This window comes from Taudactylus pleione, unplaced genomic scaffold (assembly GCF_031769625.1).
Source record: "Taudactylus pleione unplaced genomic scaffold, aTauple2 ptg000019l, whole genome shotgun sequence".
Lineage (NCBI taxonomy): Eukaryota > Metazoa > Chordata > Amphibia > Anura > Myobatrachidae > Taudactylus > Taudactylus pleione.
The window spans coordinates 10,154,921-10,177,011 of NW_028284421.1; the positions used below are offsets into that span (position 1 = coordinate 10,154,921).

A 22,091-nucleotide genomic window follows, 5' to 3' on the forward strand; every position below is an offset into this window, starting at 1 on the left:
TGTATACTTGGTGAGGGGCTGAGAAGTAGGTAAAGTCTTTGGGCCTGATTCAGACCCACTCGCGAGCGCATATCACTCGCAAGCGAGTCGTTGGTGGGCCATTGTGCTCGTGCGGCGTGCGAGCCCCGGAGCAAGTGAGAAATCACTCGCTCAGGGGTTCGTTACAAGATGGGGCGGCTGTCTATGTTGATCGATAGCTCGCCCCGTTTTGTAGGCGGGGAGGGGGGGTGGCTGCACAAACGGAGGCGTTCCCGAAGGAACGCCTGCCGTTTGTGGGCGGCCCTACTGATGTCAGTAGTGGACTTCCTGCTCTATTAGAGCAGGAAGTCCACTCGGGCTTGCGAGACCTGAGACCCTACCACATGGTCTCCTCGCAAGCCCGATGGTCGCGATAATCGCGACCATCGCCAGGCCGCACGAGCATGCTGTGGGTGGTCACCCACAGCTGTGCGAGAGGCCTGGAGTCCGGTAAAAAAAAAAATATGGTCGCCCTGAATCAGGCCCCTTGGCAGCAGTGTTTGCAAGGCGCCAAATGTTGCATAAACTAGAGTTTTAAGAGTGATGCCAAAGTCTGCATGTCATTTGTGGGTTTAGGTTTAGTTTTACCTGATGTGGATATGGAATTATCTAAAAGCAGGTTGAGAACAGTGTTAAAGTCTCCCTATATAACTGCATGGCCTAGCGTGACCTGCTCAATGCATATGAATATTTTTGTAAGTAAAGTCTCTTGGCCTGATTCAGCAGAGGATGGAATTGCAAAGCTGCACGCAAGCAGCTTTGCAATTCCATCCTTGCAATTATGGTAATGCAGCAGTAGGCATCATGCCACCTGCATGCATTACTTATCCAAGATGCGTCCAAGGACGCAGCATTGGACAATCTGCAATAAGATCGGAAGGCTGAGTGACCCATGGGGTCATGCAAGCCGAAGGCCACAGATACAACAAAGAAGCCAGTATACAGTACGGGTCCGGCACCTGCGCAGATTCCGGACCATCTTGAATCTGCGTTCAGTAGTGCACTGCTGAATAAGGCCCTCTGTTAGAAAAAGTCGGGGAATAGAACCGTGATAACAATTGACAGAGGTCCATTTGATATGAGTTTGGGAAAAAGGAGAGTACAAGGGAGGCAACTTGGGAAGAGGAGATAAAAGATAGAAAGCCCCTTGGGGAAAAAGCCTGGCCTTGATCCAATGATTTCACAATAGCCATAAGGATCTGGAGATGGAAGAGGAAGCCCCATCAACGATATATTAACTTAACTTAAGTGTCTAGTGATAGGCTGGAGTTCCTTATACTTTTGGATCGTGGAGGAGACATGGTCTACAAATAATTGAATGTGAAAATCTCAGAAGTTAATCGTAGGCGTGTATTTAGTACTGTAGCTGTCTGGATCTTTTCTTTGGACATGTTATAGTGAATGCAGACAATTATAGTACATCTCAGGAATTTTTGGTCAGGTGCAGATTTTGCTGTAATGTCAGAATTTTAATCTAAAATTCAAAATAAATTAACTGTACATTTGGGCAATATTACAGATATTACAGGTAAAAAAACACTTCTAGAAAAGGGATTTTCATGCAATATCACATTGTTAAATGGTATTTAGCATGACCAGAGCCGTAGCTAGACCTTTTAGTGCCCTGTGCCAGAGCATTGGCGCCCCTCTCATTTTTCAAAGGGACATAATGCACAAAAAAAAGGGCCATGGCCTCATGGGGAAGGGCCAGGGAAGAGATAGGGGAGGCCAGGAGATGCTAGGGATGAAATAAGAGGAAGCTACAAGTGAGAATGATAATAAACAGACATTTGACAGGCCCAAACAGCGCCCCCTGACCTGTGGTGCCCTGTGCGATGGCACCGGCAGAACTACCCTAGTTACGGCCCTGAGCATGACAAATAGTCAGAGAACAGGTATAGTAATAATTTCTAAATATAACGCAATATGGCATTTATTCTTTTAACATGATATGACTTTTTGCACATATTCATATGAAACAAGATTATAATATATTGCTTTCTTGTGGAAATATATTATCGTTATAAGTTCCATATGGACCTGTATAAGTCATTGACACATTGGGGGAGATGTATCAAACCTTGGAGAGATAAAGTGGAAAGCGATAAAGTACCAACCAATTAGATTCTAACTGTCATTTTCCAAACACAGACTGTAAAACGACAGGAGCATATTAGTTGGTACTTTATCTTTCTCCATGGCTTGATACATCTGCCCCATTATCTGGTTAGTTAGAGTGGTTACAAAGTTAGACAGGGATCTTCTAGAACATAACACAACTTTCTAACTACATTTCCCAGCAAGCCTGGGCACTAACTTATTGTAGAACTATGAGTGCCAGCATGCCCATGACTGCCAGAGCATGCTGATACATGTACTGTAGATCTGCAAAAGCTTTAATAAACAATTATCCAGTGCTATTCAGCACGTGGCTAGTTGATCCTTGGGTAAGGGTTTCATTTGTTTTTTGAAGGCCTGATTACCTTTGGGAATTGTGCTACATGCTTTTTGGGCAGGGGCTGGTTCACTTTATGATAGAGGGAACCCATTCTGGGGTCACAGTGTGACCAGAGGAGCCTGGAACGAATTGCCACTGCTGCAGGGGCAATACACATTCACCCTACAGGGATAACCAGCCTATGCTATAGAACTGATCATTCATTTGGGAGTGGGGGGACCAATGTTAGTTTATTTAATTTTTATTTACAACAGAAAAATACAGCAGTTATGATTATTAAACTGAAGAATTTAAGGTCATAATGATAACTTGCATATTTTCATTTTCACTTCCTCTGTACGCCAGAGTGTACGTTTGCTCTGTAGGCTTCTGTATATAGTATAGAGAAGCACAATTTATGCGGACCAGGGCACCCCACCTGACCATCCCCAATTTTGATAAAAATTTTACATGAAGATTGGCTTATATATCAGACAAACTTTGGGAACTTTTTAGTTCACAATACGCAACAGTAGCAAAACTATGGTTCTCAAAGTGGAGGTGGAAGCAACTGTGACCGACTGCGGAGTGCACAATCAGCAGGTGGGGGCGATCTTCAAAATTGGTTCACTTGACATGGAATGACCCAATAATGTACTCACGTGTGTTACACTTATGTTTGGGCCCCAGTTTAGCTACCATTTCTAAATGAGGCGCTTAATGCTCCAATGATAACAAACAGGAGAAAATACTGAATTTACATGTCTGTAAAAAGAATGATTCAGAACAATCAACTTTGCCAAGTTTAAGCATATACCACAGATTATGTAATTAATTATGACAGACAACTGTTAAAAAAAATATGTAGTAGAGCATGAAATTCAAGCTGCAGGGTACAAAATACCTGTAAAGAATAATGCAGGCATACACGGGCAGGATTCCATAACAAGATTTGCCCACACACTGCCAATTGAACTCATAAGCTAAATAACAAAATATATTTTGTTTCTACCTTGGATTACCCAATGAACTGTATACCAAAACACCTTATGTTACATGCTTAAATTTCACAGATAAGTCGTAAACCATGCAGTAATTCTGAAGGAATGTCACAGAGAAAAAAAGCTTTGTGATAAAGTACAAGGCCAAAAGGTTCTGAGGTTGTTACAGCTTAGTCATTATGCCAAAAAGCTCTCTTGTGTTACACTGTTTAATGAAATGACAATAAAAAAGAGAAATATGAAATCTCAGTGTATAGGGAGTAAGAAGAAGGAAGACTGGGTTCTTTTACCAAACAAAATACTGAGAGAGTCCAATTTAAACCTATAAAAGTCAGGAAATGGATTAATATAGATTGATGCTGGATGGTGGTATTTTCTTTAGAGACAAAATACAAAACAGAGTAGAAACCCTTACCTTGATCATGAAGCTTTATAAACTATAAGACGTCTAAGTACTTAAGAAGCAGCTGCCTCTAGTAAACCATATGTGGTCTATGTGCTAGACAGCTTGAAAAACATAACTAGAATTTAGATCATTATAGGTGATTTTACTCTCAGAAAAGGAAACACATTTCCTACAATATCTTAGCCTAGTAAGGTTATTGGTATTGTGTTATTGGTTGTGTCATTGGTATTGTGTAGCTGACATGTCGATGCTTCTAATAAGCCACATGTGCATGCCACAAGGCATTTATTATAATAACACTCTGTTTTACGAGTCTTTTTAGATTAGATACACAGCAACATAAATGTTATGAGTAGCTACAACAGAACATAGTTATTTTAAATACTGGTCCTTACTACCAAAAGTCTTTAAATAACTAGCAGGAAAAAAAATGCGTTAACAAATATTGATTATTGGTTTTTATCCATATAAAAGGCAAGCTATTTTTGCAACCTTTTGATGTATTAGTGTTGTATTTTTCAATTAAAGTTACAAAGTTCTGTCCTTGATGCTCTAACAATTCACAACAAGCCTTTGAGTTTGTTCTTTCTTGCTAACCTTTTGATTCCTAAATGGCAGTACATTAACCTATTGTCTGCTAAAATGTTGCATATGTGTATGAGATGCTTTGTGCTGTTCAGACACTTTTAAAATAGAACTCTTACAAGTGGTAGCAATACAGTGAGGGAGATGTACTAAACCTTGAAGAGTGATAAAGTGGATATAGATAAAGTACCAGCTAATCAGCTCCTAACTGCCATTTTTCAAACACAGCCTGCAACATGACAGTTAAGAGCTGATTGGTTGGTACTTTATCTCCGTACACTTTATCACTCTCCAAGGCTTAGTACATCTCCCCCAGTATTTGGTATCTTGTAAAAGTATTTACCCCTTGCAGTTACACCTGCTCTGTGTGGTGAGCAGTGTATAGGACATGAAACAAATTAGAATAGATATACTTATTCTAACATATTACCAAAATGAAGGCCCTTGTATGTCCTTGTATGGGGGCTATCGCTGTGCGAGAGAGGCATGTGGTGGGGACATCTGTGAGAGAGGCATGTGGAGGGGATTGATGTGAGAGAGAGGCATGTGGAGGGGATCGCTGTGAGAAAGAGGCATGTGGAGGGGATCGCTGTGAGAAAGAGGCATGTGGAGGGGATCACCGAGAGAGAGGGGAATGTGGAGGGGATCGCTGAGAGAGAGGAGAATCTGGAGGGGCTCGTTGAGACAGGGAGGGGAATGTATAAGAATGTCACTGAGTCGGGGGAATGTGGAGAGATCGCTGAGACAGGGCAATGTAGGGGGATTACTGAGAGACAAATGTGGGGGGGGATTGCGGCTGCCTGGTACAATAAAGTTTTTAATTTTTCTTATCGAGACAAGGCGCATGTGACATAATGACATCACGCATGCCTCACCACCAACAGAGGAACCAGACACAGCATAAAGAGGAGCAGCCAGAAGACACAGGAGAAGGTAAGTATCTGTGGGCTGTAAGGGGCTGGATGCGGGGGCTGGAGTGATGGAAGGGGTGCTGTCTAGAGAGAGAGAAGGGGTGCTGGCTGGAGAGACACTGTGGGGTTGGAGTTGCAAAAACACAGAGGGGGGCTCTGCCTATTTTGTCAGTCCCAGGCCCCACAATTTCTGATGGCAGCCCTGCTGGTCAGTAGTTTTTCTTTTCCTTGCTTCCACTTTTGTGCAGTGGGACTACATCTGCACTTTTCCAGTCCCTGGAAGCTAGTGACTGGTTGAATAATTTGGTTAATGGAGCTCTTTAAGCTCTTTTAGTATCCTTGGATGTATCCCATCTGGCCCCATTGATTTATCCACTTTCAGTTTTTTTCAGCTCTGTTAGGACCTTTTCCTCTGTAAATACTGAGCAAAAATAATCATTTAGATGATCAGCTATGGCCTTGTCTCCCTCCACAAGACTCTCACTGTCTGTCTTCATTCTTATTACTCCACCATTTGATTATCTTCTTTCACTTATATACGTGTGTGTGTAAGTAAATGTATACAGTATGTGTGTAATGTACTGTGTGTGTGTGTGTGTGTGTATATGTGTGTCTGTGTGTATATATAGAGCCGAATTCAATTAGCCCCGTTAAGTTAACGGGGGTGAAAAAGGGTGATAGCCTCAGGCTTTAACAACCGGGGCTGGCTATTCAATTAGAGACTCGAGAGGCTTATTAATGCCGTTAAATCAACGTAAAAGGCGTTAACACAAAGAATTTTTGAAAAGTTCACATACCTATGCATTAAGTGGTCTTTTCACTCGTTAACTGGCTAGTTATCGGGGACTACTTTTCAGGTCTGATCAGACCCTGAAAAAAAATCTCGGGTAAATGCAGCCTGCTACCTGCCTTCAGGGCTAATTGAATAGCCCCGGGGGATCAATTAGCACATGGTAGATTGAAATCTCCCCATAAGCTTGCCACCTCATACCTTTAATTCGGGACACATATGAAGTATACAGGTTCTGTAGCTGGCTGACTTCAAGTCTCCATTTCACCTAGTTTTACTCAGCCACAGAACCTGTGTAATTCACAGGTGTCCAGAATTAAAGCAATGATATGGCAAGCCTAATTATATATAATATTATGTGACATGAGTATATATAAATATATGCATGTGTGTATGTACAGTATGTGTGTGTCTGGGTGTATAAGCACCACACTGAGCTCTGGCTGAGAGTTGTTTGGATTAGAGGAGGGTTGTATGTGAGAGTCTAGGGTTGGGCTTGGATGCCACGTGTCCCATGGAGAGCTCAGTTTTCTGGTGCATGGCATATTATGTATTGTGGCATTGATGTGTGGCATAGTTATGTTTTGTGGCACTGATGTGTAGTATAATTATGTATTGGGAGCACTGATATGTGGCAAATTGTGCATTGTGGCATAAGTATGTGTTGGGGCACTGATGTGTGGCATATTATGCATTGAGGCACTTATCTGTGTATAATTTTGTTTATTTCACTAAGGGGCGCAAAAATCTATATTCACTTACCATAAAAATTAGGCTTGGGCCGGACCTGATTACAACACAAATACATGACTACTGCATTGTTTTCATTCCATATTTGAAGGAACAGGGTTCTTTAAAGAAGCCTATTGCTTCAATTATGGAATGAGAATAATCCTCTGCTTTAGAGGATCACCTGCCCTGGATTTAAATGGAATGACTTTTCAGCTTATACAGTGGACATAATCAAGATGGTTATGTACACTGCTGAGTATGAGGTCCTTCTTAAGGGAATGGAAAACTGATGATGTGGCAGAAGTAGGATGTACCCAGCCAAGAAATACGTGCCAATATTAAGTGGAAGCAACAGGCTCCTATCCTGCCCTGCACTACCTCTGGTGAGGAATGTTTTGCTTCTGTCCAGGTCCTGTGTAATCACTTCTGTCTAGTCCCTGTGTAATCATAATACCATGTTGCCCTGGGTTTTCATTATTTTTAAGGTTGATATATAATATGTGGAATACTTAAGTCACTGTTCAGAACACGCACCTTCTACAGGTTAAATAGGTCCCCAAGGTACATTATACATAAACTTTTTTCACTATAGACAGTGATATAAAAAATAATGCTGTTTTACATGGTCATGCTATATTTAAGCTCTTTAACAATATTACTACTTGCCAGGCTCCACATAGTACTGCTAAGTCATTAAATAGCTTTTTTGTACTAAGCAAACGCTGCTGCTCTAATAAAGATCATTAAAAGGTACTTATCTTTATCATCTTCAGCCGAACAATTTTAGTATTAAAACACAATGGAGCTAGTGTTGATCTTTTAAAAGGAGCTGAGCTGTAAAGACTTAAAATGTTTGTAGTAGTATGGAATTTTACTAGCTGCTGTGTGATGGAAATGTCACCATTCTAACCATACCACACACTGGAATTTACAGAGGAGAGGGGAAAATGCAGGCTACTACTGTATGTGACCACATAAGGACTCTATTTACTGCATACATGCGGGCAAATATTACATTGTAATATAAATAATTTTCGGGTTATTTTCTGGCTAGTGTCAATGAGGACTAAAACTATGTAGATATCATACACTAAATAATGATGCTACTAGATACAACGGACACTGGAACTGGTCCGGTTCAAGTTGATGAAACTTTTTGACAAGCCCATCTTGAAAATAATGCATTTCATTAGTGGTTTGCCCACCAAGATGTGTATTTTAAAAATGTTAATTTACTAACAGCTCGCAGTTTCAAAATATTAAAATAAACTATAAAATATTGTTTTCACTAGATTAAACAGCTACATTTTATATTTATTGCATTAATCAATATCTGCGCTGGCTCCTGGGAGTTACTGGGGTTGACGACACCCTTTATGCACAATATATCCCCTGGAAAAAAGCCACGCCAACTGCATTGTGGTACTTCCTATACATATTCAGACTCAGTCGCACACACATATACAGGTGTCACATATCAAATTAATCATGGAAGTCTCCTGGTGCATCTAAAGGGCCCATCCATCTGCGATGGATTGCCGCGATCCCGCGATGCTGCAACCCGGCATCGCAGAAATTCAACATGATGGATTTTGCAGATTTGACTACCGCGATCAAAAAATTATCGCTATAGTCAGATCGCCGACATTTAACATGGCAAATGTCTGCGATCCGGCGAGAGATCGCAGAACATCGATAGTGGGCGATGCGAAAGTTCCGATCGCATCCCTACGATCCATCGCAGATGTATAGCAACCTTTAGTCATGCTTGCCGACTTTATAAATCCCCTCCCAGGAGAATCCCAGAGAGAGGATTCTGTTTACATCTTTGAGGGGACAGGCCGCGATTCGCGGGTATTGTGAAAGGATAAATGGTGTGATTCGCATAATTTTAGACCGGCCCCCTGCCTACAGACGAGTAAAGTTGCAAAAAAAAAATGGTAGTTGCTCAGATCAGCTTAATTGCATAACACAGGTGCTTGTAAATGGCGGGGTTTGCACTGAACACAGAAAAAAAGAGATTTGCCACCCAGCACACTGCAGCAAAAACAATACTTAAATCCTACATGATAATAGAGATTTAGAGGTATTAGTTACACACATTTGCAAATATATGAATAAGCGCCAGGCCAATCGTGAAGGCTCCTCTCTACTGGCGTCCCTAACATTAAGGGGCTCACGTCCAAGAAGCAAGGCACCCCAAAAAAATTCCAGCCAAGGGCCATCCCCAGGGCATCACACGAAAAAGGGAAAAAGGTGATAGTGAAGTATAAAGAAAAGATGTGTAAAGATAACTCAATAAGTGTTAATGAAATGATAAAGAATTAAAATTACATAAATAATGTACAAACAAATAGAGAAGTGATAAAAGTATTCTATGTGAATTAAGTGGTGATGCCATGAGAAAGGCCCAGTCAGAACCCCCCCGGGGGCCCCACTCCCAAACGCTCACCCCAGAATAATTATTGCTACATAATGGTAGCACCCACTATGGGTCATATAATTACAATTGATGTACTGCATGATAACAGTACATATATAAGCTGAGAGCTAACTTACCTTGGAGGTACCCCAAAAAACCTCCACATGACACTATAAGCATCAGCACCTCCTCCTAATGCTGACTGCCTTCATGCCTCTCCAAACTTGCAAAAAAAATGGTAGTTGCTCAGATCAGCTTAATTGCATAACACAGGTGCTTGTAAAGGGCGGGGTTTACACTGAACACAGAAAAAAAGAGATTTGCCCCCCAGCACACTGCAGCAAAAACAATACTTAAATCCTACATGATAATAGAGATTTAGAGGTATTAGTTACACACACTTGCAAATATATGAATAAGCGCCAGGAGCCTTGACGATTGGCCTGGCGCTTATTCATATATTTGCAAATGTGTGTAACTAATACCTCTAAATCTCTATTATCATGTAGGATTTAAGTATTGCTTTTGCTGCAGTGTGCTGGGGGGCAAATCTCTTTTTTTCTGAGACGAGTAAAGTTCCCTGTAAAATCTTCCCATCCTGCCCACTTTCTTAGGAAGTGGGCGGGATGCGGGAGATATGCCTGCTCTTCTGGGGGTGTGGGGGGGTTACCCGAAATATTGGAAGCGTCTTGCAAAGACGCATTTTCAGGCAAAAAAAGATGCAAAAAAGCAGTCTCACAGGACCTGGCGCACTGAGAGGGGCTGTTTGGCGTGACTACAGCAATTTTTATAATCTATGGCCTATACCAGTGGTTCCAAAACTGTGCGCCGTGGCACCCTGGGGTGCCTCAAGTTGGTGGTCCAGAACCAAACCAAATTATTTATGGTCAATGTAATGTAAATATGTAGTCAAACAGAAGCACACACCTGTCCACCACTACCACATACAGTAAATGAACCTAAGGACGACAGGTAAACACAATTTATTTCACTGTACTAAATTTTTTTCTGAATTTCTGAGTAACAAACTTTTGGCTTAGGGGTGCATTGAAAATAATGCTGATACTCTAGGGCGCCGTGGTCATGGGCGCCGAGAGGGGGGGGAGCGGGTACAGTGCTAGTGGGGCCCTTTGGGGCCCGGGTCCAGTGTCGCCCCCCCACCTCACAGCAGCTCAGCACACAGCTTGTGCTGGGCTACTGCGTGAGACTGCCCGCGGTTGCTGCAGCAGCCGCAGCAGTCTCCTATGGCTGTGGGGGGGAGCGATCACACTGATTGTGCCCCCGCCTGCTTACCACCAGGCTGGGGGGTTTACAGCGCCCCCCTCCCCGCGGCGCTGAAAAAGTGATGATTAGTTCTTTTTTTTCAAGGGGGCGTTAGGCCACGCCCCCTCCCACCATTAGGCCACACCCCCTCCATTACACGGGCTCAGCCAGGATCTCAACGGCCCTGGCCGTGGTTCAAAAAAGTTTGGGAACCACTAGCCTCTACTAAGAAACTACTATCCTAAAATATTGCAATCTGTCATACTCTAATGGAGCATACACACGGTCAGATTTGTCAGACTTATCAGATTTGTCAGATGAACGACTGAACGATTGGACGATTTGAACGATTTGAATGATTTTACCAAAGTTTTGAACGATTTGAACGATTTGAACGATTGAACGATTTTTGACTGCATTAAAATGAATGGAATTGTCCAAGTCTGACTGCAAACCCATCAGATGTCAGAGATCGTTATCTGACAAACGGGAACGCGCATCGTTGATCGTCCATCGTTCAGGCATGTCAGATATGAACGATTTTCCTTCAGATATGAACGACTGAACGATTTTTAAATCGTTATCGTTCATATCTGAAGGAAAAATCTGATCGTGTGTATGCACCATAATGGAGCGTACACACGGTCAGATTTGTCAGACTTGTCAGATTTGTCAGATGAACGACTGAACGATTGAACGATTTGAACAATTTGAACGATTTTACCAAAGTTTTGAACGATTTGAACGATTGAACGATTTTTGACTGCATTAAAATGAATGGAATCGTCCAAGTCTGACTGCAAACCCATCAGATGTCAGATATCGTTATCTGACAAACGGGAACGCGCATCGTTGATCGTCCATCGTTCAGGCATGTCAGATATGAACGATTTTCCTTCAGATATGAACGACTGAACGATTTTTAAATCGTTATCGTTCATATCTGAAGGAAAAATCTGATCGTGTGTATGCACCAGCAGGCTGTGTGTATATTTGGGTCCCATTCCCAATATATTTCATTACGGTATGCAAATATTCCAAAATACGGAATATTCCGTTATCCAAAATACCCCTGGTCCCAAGCATTTTGGATATGGGAGACTCAACCTGTAATAAATTCTCAGAAAATAAATACCACAATTAGAGAAATATCAGTGTTTTCTAGGAAGTAACAAATCTTTTCTATCGGCCCATTAAAAATAATAAGCTGCCCAAAAATATTCCAATAAAATAGTCAGACGGTATATTTGGACTTTGTTTATGTAAACAACAGGGTTACATTTTCTGTAAATAAACGGTCTACATACACTGTACACATTAATTAATCTTCAAAACAAGTCACATAGATGATAACTGTAACCAAAAATTGTCACAGCTACATTACTGTATAGTGTATCATTTCTAGTAGCCGGGTAGTGATACATTTTAAATTAATTTATTCTGCTTCCATTCTTGCTTATTAGTTTATTAGAATCACAAAACTCCTATGTACGTTATGGATAAACAGGACATTTCCAAGTGCAATGAATTCCACACATACTAATGGTAGGTTAATCACAGACTTCTACTTAAATTAGTTGGCAAAAGAGGGGATTATATTCAAGCCCTCTCATATGGACATACGTATAGTAGGGGGTTTTAATTTCCATTTGTTAGTATTATTGCATTTGGTTATATCACTGCACAACAATGAAAATGTTTCCGATGTGAAAATAGTTACTTCTAATTGATTTCAGCATGCAAAGAATGAATATGACATTTAAAACTCTCAGTTAGCTCTGAGTCCCGAGATATAGCCCATTTATGAGGATGTAGGGGTATTCCTAGTGAAGTGGGCAGAATAGATGCGATTCACGGGATTACCCACACAAGATAACTGTGGTGCACTGAGTGACAAGCATAGTGAGCGATTCCACCAAGATATTTCAGCAATGGAACAAAGATATCAGGGTAGGTGAATCACTACTGTTGGACAGTGACAAGAGATGCCCCAGAAAAGGAGTACAAGTGACAAGCAAAGAAAAAGCAGCCCCATGAATAGGCCACTATATTAAATAGTACTTTTGTATGCTGTATGTTTGTTTCCTATGCTGTATGTTTGTTTCGTTTTGTGTTCTTATTTGTGATTGATAGAAAATAAATAACAGCTGTTTTAATTCAATCAAGAAAATATCAGATTACTTTAAAATAGCTTTTCACTATGACTATATTACTAATGTACGTACAGTATAGTTCAAGTAGTGTAGCTCAAAAAATAGAGCTAGTAAAAACATTCTGAAATCATTTTAGTTTTTCTTGACCTCAAATTAGTAATGTATGACTATTTTTACAAAGGAAACAAATTAAAAGTATTAATTTGTTGTACAGTGTTACTAATAAAGTTACCAAGATTTCAGTAAATTGTTTAGACCCAAAATACGTCTCTATTTCTCTGCTGCTCATGTACTGTAAAGCATGCAGCGAGATTCTATATTGAATACAAAGATATAAACATGAAAACCCTGGACATAGGATAAGTGCCCTAGGATGCCCTACAGTATATTAATGGTATGGGACCATACACTCAGATAACTATAACCACCACAAAAATGCCCCCGGCTGTGACCGTGACCTTGAGCGTGAATCTGTAGAAGAGAACCTGGCTGTGTAATACTACTCCAAGGGGTATATTTATACTGTACTAAGGCGCGGGTTTTAGAAGTGGAGTTTTTCCCCGTAGCAACCAATCAGATTCTACTTGTCATTTATCTAGCATCTTCTAGAAGATAAAAGCTAGAATCTGACTGGTTGCTATGGGCAACAGCTCCACTTCTAAAAACCCACACTTTGGTAAATATACAGTAGCTCTGGGACTCTACATACAGCCTCCGTCACCCAATGTAACCGCCCTGTTACCAGCACCAATTAACACTGAGATATAACAGCAGGAGCTGAGATATAACAATTCATTGCTAACTGCTTATATCAAAGTTTACTCGGCCATTAATTAACCTAAGGGAGACAAATCGAAAACTGCAGTTTTTAAGAATTTGGCAGCATTTTCCATATGTACCGGTGGGCAATGCCATCTTTAGATGGTGTTGCCCAATAGAAGCCTATTGGCTTCTTTTTGCATTCTGCACTGAGAGGGATCCAATGGGATCCCTCCCAGTGTCCCCTGCGGCGCGCCAGTCATACAACACATTCGCAGAGAGAATTCTGGGTCATAAACCCGGAAGTCTCTCTATTGCAAAGAGCTGTCATTTGTACATTTCTAGGTACGTACCGGCATTAACACCGGTATGTACCTGATAAGTGGCAGGATGTACCTCATCTGCAATGCAATGCTCAGTACATGCCACCCACAATAAAAGCCTATCAAAGAAGGTTTGATGAACGTTTCGCACTTAAAATTCTTTGTCAAAAAGTATGAGCCATCCCATGTCCCCACTCCAACAGACCTGTGCTGACATCGGATCCACGCTCCCTCCCTCAAAATAGCTGCCATGGGGATATTCAGGTGACAGGAAGTGGGGTAAGGGGACTGCAATTATATTTGGCTCAGCAGTCTGACAGAATCAATGTCTGTGATCAGTGCATAAGTACCTACAGGCAATTTTGAATTTGCCTCCTAGTTCAGAGAGGTCACTGGCAGCGATTCTCTCCAAACTACCTCTGGCACCACATGGACCAGTTAAACTCTTTAATGAGAGTGGTGCCAGGGGCGTTTCTAGAGAGGGGGCCTGTGTGCAGTCTCCAACACGGGCCCCCTCCTCTCTGTCCGATGGCCGGCAGCGCACTGAGCTATGCGCGGCCAGCGCCGGAGTTATAGACTCTGGGCACTAGAGTGCACCTAGAGTCTATAGAGTATGCACAGGACACCGGGAAAATGGCCGCGGTGTCCTGTACTGTGCATGCGCATACTACAAGAAAATGGCCGCTGCGGCCATTTTCCAGCCGTTTTTACAGCGCCGGACCTGACTCCGGAGAGGTAAGTAATACTATGGGTGCAGGGTGTGCGGTGCGGGGCCCCCCAGGAACCAGAACCTGTGTGTCCCTGCACCCATTATAGATACGGCCAGGCCTATTAATCTTACAATGTGCCCTCCCTAACCCCAAAAATGCCACAAGCCCCGCTGTATGACATAGATGCCGCTAATTCCCCTCCAGCTCACAGAATAAATTCTGTTAGTGAAAAAAAGCTGTCCATTGTGACACCACAGAGACTACGGGGTACATTTACTAAAGTGAGAGTTTTTAGAAGAAAAATCAGATTCTAGCTATTATCTTCTAGAACAGGGGTTCCCAACCATGGTCCTCAAGGTACACTAACAGTCCAGATTTTAGGAATAGCCATACTTGAGCACAGGTGACTTAATTAGTACCTCAGTTATTTTGATTTAACCATCTGTGCTCAGTCATGGATATCACTCAAACCAAGACTGTTAGTGTGCCTTGGGGACCGAGGTTGGGAATCACTGTTCTAGAAGGTGCTAGTTAAATGTTAAGTAGAATCTGATTGGTTGCTATGGGCAACATCTCTTCTAATCCTCACTTCTAAAACCTCTCACTTTAATAAATTTACCCCTAAGTCTTTCTTTCTAGCACTCATCTCAATAGGACTGAAGGTTTTGAATTGAAATACAAAGGTAAACATGGAGATTAAACCATTAGGTATTTCTCTGTATATTGCCTGTTTTATGTGTTGGTGTTTAATCTTTAAGATTGAGAATGTTAGCTGTGTTTTTTTTCCTGCTCTATAGGATTTATGGGGGAGAAGTCTTAGCTTGATGCAAGGCAGATTTAGCACCTCTCTTTCTGGTTCAACCTCCCAATATCTTTGTAGTGTGTGTGATTTACTGCATTGGTTCAGCTTACTAAGATAAAGACCACACGCAACAAGAATGTGGAATGATACCAGTCACAGTGTTGTGCCTGTAGTCACAAGCATAATGAAAAAACACATTTAAAAAAAACAAAAAACATTTGGTTTAAACAATGATTTAAACCGAGGTGGTTTAAACCAGCCAACCCTGTCATACAGCCAATGTGCTGCAAAAGGGGCATTTGTCCCCCTCAGCAACTGACCCACCTCCATTGGTCTCCTCCAACAGGACCAGCCAAAAAGTGAACCCCCCTCCCCAGAGGCATCATTGGGTCTGGGGACACCCAGTACGCACTCCGAATTCCCCTCGTGCGGCAGTGCTGCGAGTGCCAGAAAAGGGGCATGGCCTAACATAAAAATGGCGTGACCATGTCTAGATGCTGGGCTGACTCCGGAGGCTAGTTCTTGCGCTGCCGGCTCCTCCTTTGTGACAGGAGCCGAGTGCTGCAGGAGAATGTGACACTGCACCACCTGGATTCTGTCACTGAGGGGGAGCCAGCATTTTGGTGTCACCCCCCAGGCCCGCACCCCCCATAGCAACGCCACTGTCCCCAAACACTCTCTGTGCCCATGGCTATTAATTGGCAGCTGCAAGAGTATGAGATTATACACATACAACCATTTTTATTGTTTTTTAAGATGACACATTTCATTAGAGTGGACCCTGGCCAACTCAGCAGTTAAAAATATTATTGCATCCACATACAAAGGGATTTACTATAAGGCAGAATAAAGGCATTGTGATGTATAACTTGCTGTGACCTCAGCAAAAAAAAATGAAAAGAGTATTTCAAGGGTTTACAAAAACATGATCAATTGTTCTGAATTATATTTTCCAGATGTACAAATGTCCCATACAAAATCCACTGTAGTGTTTATAATTTTTTAGTTTATAGACACGCAGAAAAATCAAAAGAATAGTCTCTATCCACAAACCCCTGACAACATATCTTACAAATCATAATGATAAACAGATTTTCTGAATATTTTGTGTGATCTACTGAACACATAAATAAATTTAAACCAACTATGGACAGATATTTTCCACTGTCTCTTAACCATATAAGTAGATCATGGTCTGGAGAACAAAGGTTTCCCCCCCCCCTAACTTTTCATTTAAATGCAGCATAGAAAATGTTGGTTGGATGACCTTTGTTCTTAATGTTCTTGCTGGTAAAATGTACTAATGCAGTACTGCAATTTCTAGTAATTAGAGATGTGTGCAGACCCCCATGTCTTGGTTTTGGTTCTAAATCATAATTTAGAATCAATTGGTGACATATGCATCACCCCCATCTCTCCCAACTGTCTGGATATCAGCAGCACTCTTTTGATAGGTATCTGGACTATAGATAGACAGTAAAAAGGTTGACAATGTCTAGATAGACACCAGATGTTAGACAGGCAATAGGTCGACAGGGACAAAAGGTCAACACACTAAAAGTCGACAGTTACAAATGGTTGACTGGGTCAAAAGTTCGACACAAAAAAATTGTTTACACAAATAGTCGACGGTTAGGCGCTTACCCTGACAGTTAGGGTTAGGCACCAGGTTGGAGAGTTAGGGTTAGGAACTAGAAGGGACAGTTATGGTCAGGCACCTACCCCGATGGTTAGTGTTAGGGTGAAGATTAGGGTTAGATGGGGTCAAAAGGTCGACACAAAAATGATTGACAAACAAATGGTCAACACTTTTTTTTGTTAGGGCTAGGTTTAGCGTTAGGCATTTACCCCGATGGTTAAGGTTAGGCACTTACCCTGATGGGGTAAGTTCCTAAAAGCCAACAGGTAGAGGAAATATTAGATTTTATAAGCTTTGAGACTTCAGTAAAATAGCTTAAACTGTACTGCAAAAGGAGGCAGTCTGGTCATAAAATGCTTCTTCCATCTAGGGGGAAAGCCATGAATAGATGCTATTAACTACAACACACAGTGTAGCTATATATATTAATACATATTTTATTTATACAGTGCATCGGAAAGTATTCACAATGCTTCACTTTTTCCACATTTTGTTATTTTAAAGCCTTATTCCAAAATGGAATAAATACATTTTTGTCCTCAAAATTCTACACACAATACCCCATAATGACAACATGAGATTTTTGCTAATTTAATTAAAAAAAAGCCACTAGGAAATCATACGTACATAAGTATTCACGGCCTTTGCCATGAAGCTCAAAATTGAGCTCAGGTGCATCTTGTTTCCACTGATCATCTTTGAGATGTTCCTACAGCTTAATTGGAGTCCCCCTGTGGTAAATTCAGTTGATTGGACATGAGTTTGAAAGGCATACACCTGTCTATAAAAGGTCCCACACTTGACACTGTGCATGTGAGAGCACAAAGCAAGTCCAAGGAATTGTCTGTAGACCTCCGAGACAGGATTGTCTCGAGGCACAAATCTGGGGAAGGATGCAGAAAACTATCTGCTGCTTTGTAGGTCCCAATGATCACAGTGCCCTCCATCATCCATAAATGGAAAAAGTTCGGAACCACCTGGACTCTTCCTAGAGTTGGACGGCCATCTAAATGGAGAGATCGGGGGAGAAGGGCTCTAGTCAGGGAGGTGACCAAGAACAAGATGGTCACTCTGTCAGAGCTACAGCATTCCTCTGTGGAGAGAGGAGAACCTTCCAGAAGGACCTTCCAGAGTGGCCAGACGGAAGCCAGCTCTTAGTAAAAAGCACATGGCAGCCCGCCTGGAGTTTGCCAAAATGCACCTGAAGGACTCTCTGGTCTGATAAGACAATTATTGAACTCTTTGGCGTGAATGCCAGGCGTTATGTTTGGAGGAAACCAGGCACTGCTCATCATCACCAGGCCAATACCATCCCTACAGTGAAGCATGGTGGTGGCAACATCATGCTGTGGGGATGTTTTTCAGTGGCAGGAACTGGGAGACTAGTCAGGATAGAGGTAAAGATGAATGCAGCAATGTACAGACACATCCTGGATGAAAACCTACTCCAGTGTGCTCTTGACCTCAGACTGGGGTGACTGTTCATCTTTCAGCAGGACAACGACCCTAAGCACACAGCCAAGATATGAAATGAGTGGCTTCAGGACAACTATGTGAATGTCCTTGAGTGGACCAGCCAGAGCCTAGACTTGAATCCAATTGAACATCTCTGGAGAGATCTGAAAATGGCTGTGTACCGACGCTTCCCATCCAACCTGATGGAGCTTGAGAGGTGCTGCAAAGAGGAATGGGTGAAACTGGCCAAGGTGTGCCAAGCTTGTGGCATCATATTTAAACAGACTTGAGGCTGTAATTGCTGCCAAAGGTAAATCAACAAAGTATTGAGCAAAGGTTGTGAATACTTATGTACATGTGATTTCTTAGTTGTTTTTTTTTAATAAAATTTGCAAAAATCTCAAAAAAACTATTTACACGTTGCCATTATGAGGCATTGTGTGTAGGATTTTGAGGACAAAAATGAATTTATTCCATTTTGGAATAGGGCTGTAAAAAAATGCGGAAAAAGTTAAGCTTTGTGAATACTTTTCAGATGCACTGTATGTATGTATATGTATATATATATATATATATATATATATATATATATTATTTTACTCGCAGGTGCCAGTATTCCTGGCACCTGCGAGGAATTAAGTATCAGAGCCTTTTGCCTCCATTCCCATCAAGTGACTACTGTGAAAAAGATACTCTGGTATGTATAGGTTGAGTCTCCCATATCCAAATATTCCAAAATACGGATTTTTTTTGGCATGACAGATAATGAAACCTTTGATTTTTGATGTTTCAATGTACACAAGCTTTGTCTAAGGCACAAATTATTAAAAAAATATTGTATAAAATTACCTTCAGGCTGTGTATAAAGTGTATATGAAACATAAATTAATTTAATTTCTGTACACAAACTTTGTTTGAGCCACAAAATTATTGAAAATATTGTATAAAATTACCTGCAGGCTGTCTATATAAGTAAGGTGTATATGACACATAAATGCATTCTGTGTGTATTTTTGGGTCCTATTCCCAAGATATTTCATTAGGATATGCAGTTATTCCAAAATACGTAATATTCCGTTATCCAAAATACCCCTAGTCCCAATGATTTTGGATATGGGAGACTCAACCTGTATAAACTCTTCTGCAATATCCACCTCATTTTGCATTGGCCTTCAGTATTCTGCAGGGAGCTAACCCTATAATTTTAGTCTCAATTACAAAGCCCATAACAGTCAAATGTTGTTTTCTCATCTCTATTTGTAGACTTTAAATTCCATGAAATGTGAATTAACAAATAAAGGGCCTGATTCAACTTTGGGAATAGAGTATGATATTGCAAGTAACTGTGAACCTGGACATACCATGCAAGGGGAGAAAATACATACAATTTTTTTGCATGTGGGGTAAATACTGGCTGCTTTTGCATGTGGCCCACAAATACGGCACAGCTTTATTTTTACACTGCAATTTCGATTTCAGTTTGGAGTCTGGACACACCCCAGCCAAATCGAAATCTCTCTGCATATTTTAAATCTGCCCCACCTGCAGGGCAGCATGGTTTACCAAGATGATCAGTTACTTGCAATATCGTACTCAGGGCTTGATTCACTACGGATTGCGATCATAGCTGCGATTACGCACACAGGTCTGCTGCGAAAATATGCTAATGAATACAATCACAAAGCCGTCGCACAGCCAGAATAGAGACACCCACTACCACTATCTCACACCTGTAATACCTTGCAGTCCTGCGTATACATCAAGAACATTGAGTACCATCGACCCCTCATGCGCAATTACAGGTCTGATCTTACAATTACAGGTCTGACATTGCTAACCTCGTCACACGCAGTGAATACTCAAGCTGCGTATGCCGTCGCAGTGGCTAATTTATGCACGCCCATGCAATGGCGTTCACTTCAAAAGGACAGGCATGCCTGCGTTTCTTCTACCATTCCCCCGTCACCACCCACAAATGCTGACGTCCCATCCCTTGATCTATGATGGCTTTGTATCTGCGTAGGCGATCGCAGTGCAATCTGAATGCCAACTCATGCACGCGCACTGCGATGTATACGCATGCGCATTACGCACCATCTGCCGATCTGCATTCGCTGTTGCAGTTGCGATCTGTAATGAATCAGGCCCTTTATTCCATACTTTCCTACTTTTGAAAAGGCATTTCAGGGAGAAGTGAAAGCAGCAGCTATGAGCCCGGCGGTAAAGTGGGCATGTACTGCTACATCTAAGAGGCGTGCCATAAAATTAACTTACATCCAAATGTAAATGAGCCCCAAAGAAGTTAGTAAGATCTACTTATTGATGAAAACACACTGAAACATGACAGAAAATGCATGTAGCCATAGGGATCATTGTGCCTTATACCCAATGCAGGGAAATTATACTAATGATCCCATTTGAATCTCTGGGCCTGATTCAGACCCGCTTGCTGCCGGAGACAGCTCGCAGGTCTGATGGGCGTGTTTTGTTTTTTGTGTTTTTTGCTCCAGCCCACTCGCAAAGCTGTGGGTGACCACCCACAGCTTGTGCGCACGGCCTGGAGTCTGTCACGATTGTCGTGACCATCAGGCTTGCGACAAGACCCTGTGGTAGGGTCTCGGCTCCCGCAAGCCCGAGTGGACTTCCTTTTCTCTAGAGCAGGAAGTCCACTACTGACATCACTAGTGGTAATTGATAGTTTATTATATATTTTTTATATTTATTATTCTTAGTACTTAGAGTGTGCATCAGCTTCCCCCCTTTTTTCTGCAATAGAACTACAGGTCTCAGCATGGTAGCCCCTCTGATAATAATGTAATTAGGTTGTGCAGCCCATCCCCCCTCCCTTTTTCCCCATGTATGTGTATTTAAGGTACACTTGAAGGTACATAACCCCTTCTCTTGGGCTAGCATGCCTCCTACCTGCCCCAGGTGATTTTAATTAGTATTGGTCCTTGCATTGTAGTACACACATGTAATGGGCACTTTTGCAGGTAAGTCCTAGATAAATTTATACAATGTGTCAGTATTAGGGATGTTAGGGACCCACCTGATGAGGTTCATTGTGAAGTGGTAGGTGGGCAAACATCTTTGGCCAAACATGTACTAAGAACCTCTATATAACACCATGTTAATTGATTTATTGTATATTTTTTTATAATTATTATTCTTAGCACTAGTGTGCATCAGCTTCCCCCCTTTTTTCTGCAATAGAACTACAGGTCTCAGCATGGTAGCACCTCTGATAATGTTGTAATTAGGTTGTGCAGCCCATCCCCCCCCTTTGTTCCTAAGGGAACGCCTGCATTTGTGCAGCCACCCCCCCCCCCCCTCCCGGCCTACAAAACGGGGTGAGCTGTCACTCACCATCGACAGCCGCCCCTTCTTGTAGCAAGACTCATAGTGACGGAGCTGCCGTCGCTGGACGGGTCTCGCACATGCGCGCACCGGAGGCGGCGCATGCGCAGTGGGGGACCTTTGACCCACTTGCGAGCGTTGTGCGCTTGCGAGAGGGTCTGAATCAGGCTCTCTGTTTTTTAATATATAACAGATTCACAATGGGTGTAAGATGCATGCAGCAAGATTGCTAGACTACTCAGGGAGATTGTCAGGGAGTCTCTGAAATAGTAGCAATCAGGGAGAGTTGGCAAGTATGATCTATTCCCAAAGCTGAATCAAGCCCAAA

The 22,091-nt window shown here is 41.9% G+C and overlaps 1 protein-coding gene across 1 annotated transcript in view; it reads right to left on the reverse strand.

Moving 5' to 3' along the window:
• THSD4 (thrombospondin type 1 domain containing 4) overlaps positions 1 to 22,091 on the reverse strand; it is an 898,709-nt gene that overhangs the window by 669,280 nt on the left and 207,338 nt on the right. The window lies entirely within an intron of this gene.